At 36.8% G+C, this 13,894-nt stretch overlaps 1 long non-coding RNA gene across 1 annotated transcript; it reads left to right on the forward strand.

Annotated features, from left to right (window-relative positions):
• Window positions 1–3,683: 3,683 nt before the first annotated feature.
• Window positions 3,684–6,457, forward strand: LOC113343952. The gene is made up of 2 exons (XR_003357490.1): window positions 3,684–3,742; window positions 6,291–6,457. It is a non-coding gene; the product is annotated as an uncharacterized LOC113343952 (long non-coding RNA).
• Window positions 6,458–13,894: the final 7,437 nt, after the last annotated feature.

Below are 13,894 nucleotides of genomic sequence, written 5' to 3' on the forward strand. Positions count from 1 at the left end.
CTGTTTTTATGAAGAGGGTAGAACATCTAAAAGGAGAAGGAAATTGCTATGTTATGCTTCATATCCATGAATCAATGACGACGATAAACAATTAACGGAACAGAAGATTTTGGCAGGAATGTTAAGATGAAAGAAGGGTAGCCTGATCTTTATTTAGACATTTTTTATAGAAGAATTCCATCTGAAATCTACCCAAACTGATGTAATTGCATCGGAAATTAGGGAGGCAGAGACCATAGTTCAGTTCAACGATGCGCAAAATATTTTCTTTTTCTGCTACAGGTCTCAAATATAAATGTTCCCTCTCTCCTACACTACACTGCCACGTCATCAAACGCTGATATTCAGCTGTCATGCAGCGGGTCATGTAGCACGATTGCTACCTACCCCTGTATGCAGCGAGTCACCAACCATTCTCATTTTAGGCTCTACCATGATGTTGTACCATTTCACTCGATAACGCATCAAACACCATCCTCTCCTCAACCATAAGAAATTTTCTTCATTTCAAAGATGTAGAGAACACCACCCTACTAACACATTCCTTCCTCGTTATTCACTTATTGTACATTTGTAAGTTGCGTAAAATGATTTGTTTGTTTTTTTTCACATGCTAGCTCTCACTAATTATCAATAGTGAGGTAAAATCTATCCATCAAAAATAAGAACATGCATTAGATTGAATCATCTTTTAGAAGATTTTAGAAGATATTTGCTCAACTCATCCTCTGATCATCTTTTAACCAAATGCTCCCAACTTGAACAGTCACTACAACATTACTATAAACATTACCATAAACATATTTGATAAAAATTCACCGTCAAAAACACATTTTCTGTCAATATAAGTATAAACCGATGGTATAAATTTACTTTGGAGACCGTTATTAAACTGATGATATCATGCTCATCTTGATGTTAAAAGTCCAACGTGCATTCAGCAGTTTCTGTTGTACTTCCCTGGTGGAGCGAGTTTGCGAAAAAATTTAGGTAGACCATCTTCTTCTCCTTCCTACATAAAGGTAATTTATCTTGTAATTGCTACGTTCAAATGATCCCCAAAACAAATTCAGCCAATACCATGAGCATCAACATAATCCCGAATGCAAACAATCATCCACGTCATTTGCAGAGCTCGGCCAAATTTGTTTTAGATAACTCTCAAGATAGATAAACCTTCGGACGACAAACATGAGAAAAATGATAAAACAACCCAAAAAAACAAACGACAAACCCAAAAAAAAAATAACTACCATAAATAAAAAACATTACCATTGTCACCACGACCTAAACAACTCGCCAAAATCATTTGAAGGCGAAGAACCATCTACATCTATCACTGTAAAAATCATGAATTCAATTAAATCAATTTGAGTACAACTGGCTTGGAGCAGTCAATCAATAAAGATTGTGCCCCAAAGACATCTCCATCAAATGTAATAGTGTAGAGAACTTTCAGATTATTATGAGCTAGGCTACTATTTAGCATTGCACAAAGCTAAATATCTAACATGCTTATGCTTATAACATTAGTTGCATTATATAACTTTTGTCTAAAATCTTCATTACGTCTTTAGTTAACTTTCCACACAGCTTACCAGTTAACATCTAAGATTTACTATAACAACGACCATGAATTTCCTATTTAACAAATAAATACCATTTTGTCAGCTGCTGTTTTGTCTTGTATTCCAGCACCAACCACATAGCTGGATCCAGGATCATACTCCCTCCGTCCCATCGTTAAATGTTCTACTTGGTTTTTAATTTTGTCTCACCATTAAGTGACCTATTCCAAATGAATGGGATGAATTTCCAAAATTCTCCTTCTCCCTAAATGTCACGCATTTTCCCACGGTCTCACTCTCACTCCCCATTTCTCCCTTCATTTTTCCTGAGTCTCACTCTCACTCTCCATTTCTTCGATCCTATCTCCACCACCACCCCCACCACCCCCACCATCACCATCACCGTCAAACGACATCTCTTCTTCTACTACGATGACCACCATCACCTTTATCATCTCCGTCTTCTCATCTTCATCTTCATCATCTTCATCTTCTCTGTTGTTAGTTTTTCTATCTTCAATTTTATTTGAATCTGATAAAAAGATTACATTTTTGGGTTAAACTTAACATATTCTGTGTGGGTTTTTGATTTTATGAATAAATCTTCCAAAGTTTGAAGTTGAAACTGATATAGGGTTTAGATCAAATTTTATTGATGAATCAAGATGAAGAAGATGTTGTTTCTGGGAAATCAAGAGAAAGAAGATATGGGTTTGACTGAATTGATGAATCTGAGCCGTGAGAGAAGAAATTGAAGCAGATGTTGTTGAATGAAGATGGATTGAATCTGTTTGAAGAACTGAAATGGTGGATTTAGGGTTTGTCAGTAACATAAGGAATTGGTGGTTGTTCTCAAATGGGTTTGCTACTGCTCAAATTACAGAAATCAAGTTGTTGTTATGGGTTTTGTGTGAGAGCAGGAGATGATGAGGAACAAGACCAATTGGGTTTTATGGGGTTTGCTCTTATGAAGATGAGAATACAGGGAAGAAGAAGAATGAGCAGCTGATACTCCATAGAAGGGAGTATTAAACTAAAATCTGAAGACGAGTTTGAGATGAAATGATGATGCAGGAAGGATGGTAAGATGGTGATGAATGAATGAATGTTGAAGTGAACTAATGCGTGTTGCATAAAAAATGATGATCTGCATCGGTAGCAAAGGTAACTTCTCCTTTCCCTCAATCAACTCTGCGTGACATTCTTGTGCAGCCTAGTTGCAGCTTCCAAGTGCAAACAAAATGTAAAAATGGTGGGGACTTGTAAAGAACCACATTACTTTACTAATAGGCCACATACCAATATCAGGACTTCTGATGCTGATAGACATGCATTTTAAATGTGAAGTAGGTGGTGGTTTTTTGTGTATAAATTGGTATGGTTTCTTTCAATTTTCAGTACTCATTGGAGTTTGCATTAGTCACCCTGCAAAAGCTTTCAGCTCCTGCTAACGAGGATGATGCGATGGATACACACAAAAAGTTGATGAATGAGCTAGGAGGGATTTCTCAAGCTAGAGATAACTCAAATGTTTCTTTTGTCAATGCAACAATCAAGGGTCTGCGCTTTGTTTTGAATCAGCTTCAGGTTTGTTTTTATGTGTGTCCTGCTCGTTATTTGGTTCCACTTGTTTTGTTCTCAAACTTTTAAGAAGTAAGGTTTCATGATACTCTAGATTAAAAAATGTAACTTGAGTTACATCCTTATAGGTCCCTATCTTTTTTTTGAGGGCCTTACATATTTGAAACGTACAATAAAGTTAGCAAAAGTAAGTTACTAGAAATTTCACCATCTTAGGTAAAGAAGAAAGCGACTGAATTTGAACTGGCCAACAAGGCATAAGATTTGCCTGGAGATAGCAAAAGCTTTATCTTATCTTCATGTGAACTTATGAGTGTAAAGATTACAGGCTGAGTGAAATGAAACCATGTAAAATTACATGAAAATACCAACACAGTGAAATGAAACCATGTAAAATTACATGAAAATGAACAACTTATTGTGACTGTTTGTCTCTGTAGATAAAACCATTCGAGGTTTTCTTGATGGAGAAACTATGTATGGTTTGCTGAAGTAACCTTTGCTAGCAGCTGGAAGGCTTGTTCCAGAAACTATATAATGATATCATTGCCATGTGTTTCGCCAGCATTGCAGAAATGTCTTAAACATGAGAGGTAATTAGTTGCTTCCTTCACCAGATTCTTATCCACTTCAATTTGAGTAGGAAGTTCACCAATGCGTGCAAGTTTCTTTTTCCCTATATGGTGCAATTTATAATTGTTTCCTCCATGAAGCTTTAGAACCTCTACCATGCATAGTTGCAATGAGAGGAATACGTCATTCAGAGCTTGTGTCGATAATTCATTAAATGCTTTATCCACAGCCGACAAAAGTTCGCCAACAGTAGTAGGCGCCTCTCTGTGATGTAACGATTGTATAGCCCTGAGAAACCCTAGATCAAGAACGTTCATGTCGGGACTTTGTGAAGGCTGGAATCTCAACCTAATATCAAAACCTTCTTTTGCGGCTTCTTTTAAAAATTCTTCATCATCCACTTTAATATGTGGTTTCGCATTATCTTGTTGGATATAGATAGTTTCCCCATTGTAGTTTGGCCACTTTTCCCGAATGGCTGGTAATAATTTATTAATCAAACAAGCTCTTGTAACGTCTTTGTTCACTGATTCAATTGGTTTATCTTCGAGTGTTCCAGCCGGACGATTTTTGCTCGTTCGCTTTGCTGCCTCCTTTGTTACAAAAGGAAATATACTATTTTTCCGTTAAAAACTTCATTCCCAAACTCATCGAACCTAAGACGAGCTACTGCTGCCAAAAACATGACCTTTTTTAATGTACCTTTTACTTTGACATGTACGATATGGTTCGGTTTCTTCCATATGAAGGTAGTAATTCTCTGTTGCTTTTGTCATGAAGAACCACTTCTCATCTATATGTATAACATCATAATTGGCCTTGACCATTATATTATCCTTGTAAGGCTTAAGCTCAAACATTCCCAAACAGAATTTTAACCGTGTTTTCTTGGTGTCTATTGTGAAGGCTGGTTTTATTGCGTTCATGTGTTTTTTAATTGCTCATTTCTTGACGTATCTATGTACAGTTGACTTGGGAATATTCAGAGCTTCGACAATGGACCTTATGCTAGTACGTTGTCGCAATGGTATTTCCATAATCTTGCTTAAATCAACTTTCTTGGGTTTAGGACCAACTCTGGTTGGTTTTCGTGAATACACGTCAAAAGGTAAATCCTTTGCTTTACAATCTTTTCCCCGTTTCCATATACATTTTACTGTAGACTCTGATACTGAAAATAGTTGCGCTGCCATTGGAACCGAGCCTTTTCGCACTCTTACGTTGTTACTCTCTTTCAATAAGAAATGGAAAATACTTAGATGTTGTTCATTTGTGAGATTTTTTTTATTTCTGGTGGGAACACCTGATTCTCCGGCATGTGTCGTTTCTTCAAGAGTTTCTGTGATTGTTTCTGGAAAACAAGGGCTTGAATCCGTCTCCTCCAGCTCTTCATTGTTCATACTGAACTCCATCTCCTCCATATCTTCGTTATTCATCATGTACTCGTTATTCATCATGTACTCCTCCTCCAGCTCTTCATTGTTCATACTGAACTCCATCTCCTCCATCTCTTCGTTATTCATCATGTACTCGTTATTCATCATGTACTCCTCCTCCAGCTCTTCATTGTTCGTAATGAACTCAATCTCCTCCAGCTCCTCGATTATCTCCATCACCTTAGTTAATTCAAAAAGTATTACTAATTAGTTCAGTTAGAGTTCATTAGTTTATGGATGCAACCTTGGACAAGGAGTCTGATGCTTGACACTAGAAATCTTTGATGATGCTTGACACTAGAAATCTTTGATGTAAAACAAGGGTGTAGTTGATCTAAACCTTCAGTATTTTCAACCTGCTTACAGTTGAAGACCAAATGATAACTTAGCTTAGTATATGTGCAGTTTCTACAACTATTGGATAATGTATTGACATAATCTTACAGTGCAAATCCTTGGATGTGAAATCCAAGCATGAAATGGAAGACTTAGATGTCATGCAAAACTAGGAAATTGTAAAGAGCACAGGTGTTCCGGGACATGCAATAAAGCACACATGTTAGAGTTTTGCTGAATTTCTGATATTGTATTCAAGCACACATGCGATAAGCTTAATAGTTCTTCTTTCAAAAGCAAATTTCTGATATCAAGCTTAATATTGCATCCTGCATCTGTTTTATTGCAGAAAAAAGGGTTGAAATGTGTTCACCATACTATGTTGTTACAAACTGAATTGTGCATGTCACATGGGGGAGACTTGAAAATGATACTCCCCATATATCCGTGTTTTGATCTGGTCCAGTTCTTATGAATTGTTTGTAATTGAAAATTAGATGATGCAGATTCTTCAGTTAATTTGACCTTTCTTTCTGAAATCTGTTAAAATCAATTGATTGCTCATACATGTGCAATGTTCTACATCTGCTACTATGCTTCACAACTTAAGATGATTAGAAAATGAGGTAAAGAGTTAGAGATTTACCTTAGAAGTTTTGCTTATTCTGAAACTCAAATTGATTTTCCTGCTTTACAATACTCCTGCTTTGAGAATTCGATTTGATATTTTTCAGATCTGAAATTTATCTCATTTTCAGGTGGAGATTTGATGAACTTTATCTTATTGATTTTTCAGATGGAGTACTTATCATGGGTACATACAAATCACCTGAAGTTGTGAGTGAATAGAGATCTCAGATTGAATCACCTGTTTACAGTAAAGAGAGATCTGAATTTGATTTTGGAACTTTGTTTCTGTAAAAATCAAACTTGAAGTTTATGAGTGAAGAGAAATCTCTGATTGAATCACCTGAAGTTTACAGTAAACAGAGATCTCAATTTGTGTTTGTTTTTGTAAAAATCAAACTGGTTTTTAGGAATTCTGAAATAAAAAAAGAATGAATGTCTCCGATCACGTATATTCTGGGTTTTTGTATTGAGAACGAAAGTTGAAATTGTGAATTTGTCGATTTGAAAATTTTGAGATTGGAGGGAAGGCGTAGCTGGTATTTCAGTTTTTTTTAGGGCAAATATGGAAAAAATAATAGAAAGCCACTCTCTCCCACTTGCCTTAAAATTTGTGCAAATTCAAACTATGTCACTTAATGGTGGGACGGAGGAAGTATGTTTTTTTTTCAGAATTATCCATGTACGCCCTGGAGTATGTGTCTAGGAAAGAAGCTATGATTCAAGAAAACTACCAAAGATGATTTTCATTGCCTTTTTTGAAACAGTAAATTATGATACATAATACGTGCATGTTGTTCCGAGCAAGTCCCAGAAACAATTTGTGACACGGATATTTACTCACTTGGTACATATTTCCCTTGAGTTCTTTTCTCTGTGGCTCTCGCAGTTCAATGACATTTGGTGTCTCCAAACCAGAAGTAGTGCTGAAGAAAGAAAAACCTCATGAGTACACATTATAATCTAGACTATTACGACACACTGTACCCACCAATAGATACAATGCCATCCTTTAATTCCTCTTCTGGAATATTTTCATCCTCCTTCCTTTTTACCTCCTCCTCCAAAGCTCCCAATCGCTTGCTCCTATCAACATGCCCTTCCTGAAAATTACATCACCAACAAAATAATGAACCAAAATTGTCGGCCTTCCCAGGGAGAATTTTTCATGTACTTCAAATGAAAACAATTGCCTAGAAATGAAACAAAAAGCAATAACGTATGGAAAAACTAATTCCTCTGATAGGATCCGTGGGAATGGTTATGTTTGGTTCTGGAAAAATTATACACTATTGTACACTTTCTTAAGTGAAGCTAAATATAAATAATTCTTAAGTGAAGCTAAATATAAATAGAGGAGGGATTCCCTCACACTTTAATTATCACACTATCTCACATGTTGGACGTCATTTTTGCGAACGAAAACCAAACCGTAACGGATTTGAAACTAATATTTTGGGAATATGTTTCTCTTATCATTTTCTACATACTTATAAAAAATGAGCGTATTCCGAGACATATAACACCACCATCTACTACTTTGAAAATGAGCCGTTGAAAATCAACGGATTTCTGGCCGTCGAAATTAAGACCGGTAGATTGTGAGGTTTCATATTTAGGAATGTGCTCATTTTTGGTAAGCATGTAGAACTTCGTAATAGGAACATATTTTCAAAATATTAGCTCCAAATCCATTACGGTTTGGTTTTTATTCGCAAAATGGCGTCCAACGTGTGAGATGATGTGATAATAAAAGTGTGAAGGATCCTCCCTCATATAAATATACTTATAAAAAGAACTAAATATATAAACAAATATGAGGATATAAAAGTCCAAAAAATAAACGAACATGAGGTATAAAGTACGTTAAATATGTGTTGTGCATTGACATCCTCGACAACTTCTTTCGAAATATTACTTTGAAGCAACGACAAAGTATCGAAGATTTTGATACAAAATTATTTTTTACTTGTAATGATTAAGGGGAAAACATTCACTCAGGTACCGATTTATCAATAATAATTAATTCAATTTCAGATACCATGTGCATCATTCAAATGAAGAGTTTGAAAATGATTTATTAGGTTATCAATCCATGATGATAAAATCGCACCATATGGAGGAAAAACAGATATTGCGGGTGCCCGTGGAATGCAAGAAAGACCTTTAGTGGTGGTACATATTCAAATCCACAAAATATATATTGGAAACCAAAAAATTAAGCTTTCACAAATCGTTAGAAGATTCATGAAATTTTCAAAACAATAAAAATCAATAAAAACTGAAAGTTTTTATGGGTCCATGAATTAAGAGTACACAGTACACATATTGGCTAGAAGACTTACCCCAATAAAAACAGAATCCACTGGCTCTAGAATGATAAGCAAACTGATGGTACTTAAGCATCCCAATCTGCATAGTCTACAACACCGCCATAGCTCCCGTGCTAAGAATGGTGGGGGTACTTAAGTGTAGTAATGTTGCAGGAAATTACTATTTTCTGTACTTGCCACCATTCGTTGTGTCAAATCCTTCCTATATGCATAGTTACAACACCACAAAAACTCCAACTGTTGTTTGCATCGTCCTGAATGCAAGTCGAATAGTCATAATTGGGATATTGCCAACCATCTAAAGTTGCACCGTCACTATTTTTACATGGAGATTCTTGGTAATATATCGGTAACTTGGTTAGGATTACAAACCTGGCGTTTTTAGGGGCCACCCCAAAGGATTTAGGGGCCATCAATTTATACCCAGCCAAAGACTCTAGTTAAGGGGTACCCTATATGATATTGAAGTTACATAAATGCCCTTATGGTAAAACTGTATGAAAACCAAATCAAAAACAATTCTACTCATTTCAACTCTTCTTCTTCCAGTTTCCTATTATCTTTCGATTGTGGAAGAAAAAAAAATTTCCGCTCCAAAGTCAAATGGCCCCAATTAGGTAAGAATCTATCATTTTTGGGGTTTATTTCGCTTTAATTCGGCGAATCGAGAAAAAATAATTCTAGGGTTTTCGGTTATTTATCCAGATTCGGGCGATATTCATGCTCCTTTACTTCCGAATGTAGTCGTGTTCTTCATTTCTCAAGAACATCGACAGTATTCGGGAGAAATATTTGATGGTTATCGGCCGAATATTGTTGGTCATATCTTCCTTGATACAAACTGGTAATAATCGGTAGTTTAATGAATTTTTTGTCTCCCGAATATATTTAAGTAGACACACAGTATTCGGAAGTACACTCACTACCGAATATATATATATATATATATTGAAAAATCTCAAAATTTCTGATATAGGAAAAATCCCATTTTGGGGCCAGTATTTATTCGGAAGACAATATAATGTTATATACTTCCGATTATTTCAATTTCAAAATTTGAAAAGTATAAGTTTTTCCCAAATTCTGATTTTTGGGCCATCGTACATTCGGGACTTTACAAAACAATTATCCTCCGAATATAGCAAGTTCAAAACAAACCACGCCTTGGCTCTAGATGGTTCCAAGGGCCAATATAGAATGTTAGACAGCCCATATTCGGAAGTTTGGGTAACTAATTATACTTCCGATTATTTCAATTTCAAAATTTGAAAAGTATAAGTTTTTCCCAAATTCTGATTTTTGGGCCATCGTACATTCGGAACTTTACAAAACAATTATCCTCCGAATATAGCAAGTTCAAAACAAACCACGCCTTGGCTCTAGGTGGTTCCAAGGGCCAACATAGAATGTTAGACATCCCATATCCGGAAGTTTGGGTAACTAATTATACTTCCGATTATTTCAATTTCAAAATTTGAAAAGTATAAGTTTTTCCCAAATTCTGATTTTTGGGCCATCGTACATTCAGAACTTTACAAAACAATTATCCTCCGAATATAGCAAGTTCAAAACAAACCACACCTTGGCTCTAGGTGGTTCCAAGGGCCAATATAGAATGTTAGACAGCCCATATTCGGAAGTTTGGGTAACTAATTATACTTCCGATTATTTCAATTTCAAAATTTGAAAAGTATAAGTTTTTCCCAAATTCTGATTTTTGGGCCATCGTACATTCAGAACTTTACAAAACAATTATCCTCCGAATAATATAGTCGTGTTTAGAAATACCAACTTAACCGGTAGATAAGAATTTAAGGTTTCCACCGAATGTCTTATTCGAAGGTAATACGTGTATCGTTAACAACCGATTGTAGTGCACCAATGATACGAAACCTCAACGGCCATATTTTCAAAAATTAGATCCATTGGAACTCTAATCTATATAAGGAGGGTAACCCCTCTCAGTTATTATTGAGTAACAAATCTGAATGAAAAACCTTTTCAATGGCAAGTCCATCATCAATCGACAACATACTTCGAAGATGCAAGCGAACAACTACATCAATTGCAGCAAGGGAAGAAGAAATACAAAAAAGGAACAAACAACCCAAAAAAATTAAACCATCGTTAGTGGCAACGGAGGAGGAGGAAGAGGAAATCAAGGCTAAGAAGCGAGGTCAAGAACAATTCCATCATAGAGAAAGATTAAAACAAGTTGAGGAAGAGACCGAATGGATAAAAAATTATTACATTGTGAAAGATCTACCCGAAGAACAGCAGGACGATCGTATATTTTGGATTAACGTTTCATTGGGTCCTTTTGTTGGTAAGTACAAGAAGCCACGCCACAATTATGAACCATCCCATGTTTCTTCAAGGGTGCACCATGTTATAAAATTGTGCACCGAGTACAACCGTATTCTTGCTAGGCACAGAGACGACAGGTTTGCGGCACAAGATGCTTATTCCAAGTGGAGAGGAGAGTCGTTTCTACATTTCGAAGCCGCGTTGATTGTTGCATCTCGGACTGGGAAAAAAGAATAACATGTGATGTTTGAGTGCTGTAAATTCAAATTTTTAATATTAATCGGCGGTTTGATAAAATATGGAATTCCCGAATATGATTAATCGTATTGAAGTGTTATAATACTGTTGTTCCGATTACATAGTTTCAAAAAAAATTATAGCCGTGCCTCGAAAAAAAACGATCAAACATCGTCATCATCCGAGGGGATCAATTCGAGTAACTCAGCGGGAAAGTTGTTGTCCATAACACGATCCCAATCAACCATGTTGGACTCATATTGTTTCACCCAATCCTTGCAATGGTTCATCGGGAAGTAATCGTGCCACTTACTCAACGGAGGTAACGGACAATCTTTCTTTACTCTTAAACCGATAAAATGCATTTCATTCACAAATGCCATTACGATTCTTCTATCTTTAACCGACTCGTCGCAAGCCGTTCTTGTGGGTGCAAACGTCATGTTAAGTCCATACATAGGAGGAACGAAGAAATGTACCACGCAATTCAAAACGTCCGCTAGGAGATATCCAAATTTAGGCATTGTCATCCAATACTTGGATCCGATTGTCTTCAATCCCTTTCGACACTTCACACGCGCAACTAAGTCTTTGAACTCTTGTTCTTTGTCGTATCTATCTCCTCGCCTCATCATCTCCATATAAAAACCCTTGTCCTTCACTAGTTGTACCGCCATCTTATTTCTTAAATATTGGCATTGGGTGACATCTTCGATATCCGCCTCTCTAAAGTAACCCATTTGTTCCGTAGCAACGTGAAACCCACAATTTCCATCCCCATCAACCTCGTCGGTCGACAAAACAAATGGAATGATAAGTGGAGGGAGTTGTTCCAAATACTCTTTGTATATTGTATATGTGGATCGATTTGGTCTTCCATTAAGATCTCTAGGGCAACGAAGAGTGCCTTTGTCCTCTTTTATAGTAAGAATTTCCATTGGTTGGGTTTGTTGCGAGGCGTTCATTTGCTCAACAACTTTTTCGACAACATTGGGTTGACTTACTTGAGAAGGCTCTGTAGAGATCTTTGGCCTTACTTGTCGGATGGTTGGTCCACTTTGATCATTTCTTGGACGACCTCTTTTCTTAGGTTCCGGCTCATCTTCAAATTCGACTTCCGAACACTCGTGCCTAGACAATATTCTTTTATTAGACAAATACTCCTTCAACTCTTTTCTTTGGATGGTCCTCGACACTTCGGTGTTCGGCCTACCGGTGTTCTTTTGCTTAATAGGTTCATCAACCTCCCTTAAACAAGGGTGAAGGGCTTCCTCCAAATTATGCATCAATATTTGCTTTTTGGTGCCGTTTGATGTAGCGTAGCGCTCGGCTATTCGTGCATACAATTCCGACTCGAAGAAAGACGGACCATCAACTACCGGGGTGTTCGGAGTGAAATTTAATTGCTTCCAAAATGGGTGAGTATCATCGATGTCAATCACTTCAACATACCTACCCAACTTATGACGACATGGGAGTCCAATACCTATCATATCCTTGCAAACACAAACCGTATTCTCGTAATCATAAGTTTTATATAACTTCAATTGTTTCATCATGCGATTTATTGCCCATCTTGAAACTTTATGAACAACTCCCCTTAGAAGCAATTTTTCCTTAATATGTTCCATCGGGAATTGGTGTACACTAAATTGCATACATTTCCTAATCTTTACGAGATCACGATTGGTGAATTCATGGATTGCTTCTTGGATCGACACAACTCCATTTTGACTACCAATTAGTATTTTCTTTAGTCTACCATGAGACCCCTCCGCAATGCTTGTCGCCTCGTTCTTGAAGTTACGATATTCATATGTCCATGCAAACACAAACCTCTCCTTAATCGCTAACCATTGTGTTTTACAATACTCAACCGGTTTTGGGTAGTCCTTGCTGTATTCATCCTCAAATTTCTTCAAGTTACATTCGTAAATTTCCTCGGTCATCGACCAAACGATTTTGTCCCATGCTTTCATGAACATTTTCCAAATTATTCCATCCTCCTTCCACTTTTCTTCAAATAGCCTATCCTCTTCCTTACGTTCTTCCAAGGTTAATTTACTAATGCGCTCATCCTCTTCCTTTGACCTCTTGGTACCCTTCCTTGGTCTTTTAGCTTGGAAATGATGATGACAATTGGTTTTGAGATTGCATTGAATGTGCCACGTACATTGCAAGTTTTGGGCTTCCGGAAACACTACCGCTATTGCATGCATTAAGGCTTGATCGTTATCCGTTACAATAACCACTATACCATCCTTTTCTTCCCTTCTCAAGGTGTATCCGTGTAACTCCGCTAACCACTCCGATTGTTGCATGACCGTTCTACCATCCCAATCAGTCCTTTTGATCGTAGCTAGGGCCGACTTAATTGTAGACAAAGAAGACAAGTTTTCGGGATCGTCCGCCTTTATTTTACTTAAGATCGCACTCGCTTTTTGGATCCGCATAGACCTCACCGTTTGCATTTGATGTGGTTTTAACTTGGAAACCATTACATGTCCAATTAAATCCAACGGATCATCATGGTTGTGGCAACCGTTATCAACTTTATACATTTTATACTCTTTACCTTTAATACCATCGGGCTTATAGAAGACAATCTTAAATGAGCATCCTATCTTCTTGGTATTGCTTCGGTATTTTCTATTCGTCTTCCGTATGTACTTACTATTCTTTCCCTCGTGACTCTTTCGCGTCCCACCTCGCTCACAAATCATTTCAAATCGAGTGTCACTAACATGATTATTTTGAACTACCACGCACATGTTATCTTTTGCCTTGTTCATAAGCCATTCCTTTGCCTCCTTCTTACTTCCAAATGTCTAAACGTGCATAAAACAAAACAAACCTAATAAGCATAACCATTGAACATATAAATTTTGAAAAAAAG

This window comes from Papaver somniferum, unplaced genomic scaffold, assembly GCF_003573695.1.
Source record: "Papaver somniferum cultivar HN1 unplaced genomic scaffold, ASM357369v1 unplaced-scaffold_70, whole genome shotgun sequence".
Taxonomy (NCBI): domain Eukaryota; kingdom Viridiplantae; phylum Streptophyta; class Magnoliopsida; order Ranunculales; family Papaveraceae; genus Papaver; species Papaver somniferum.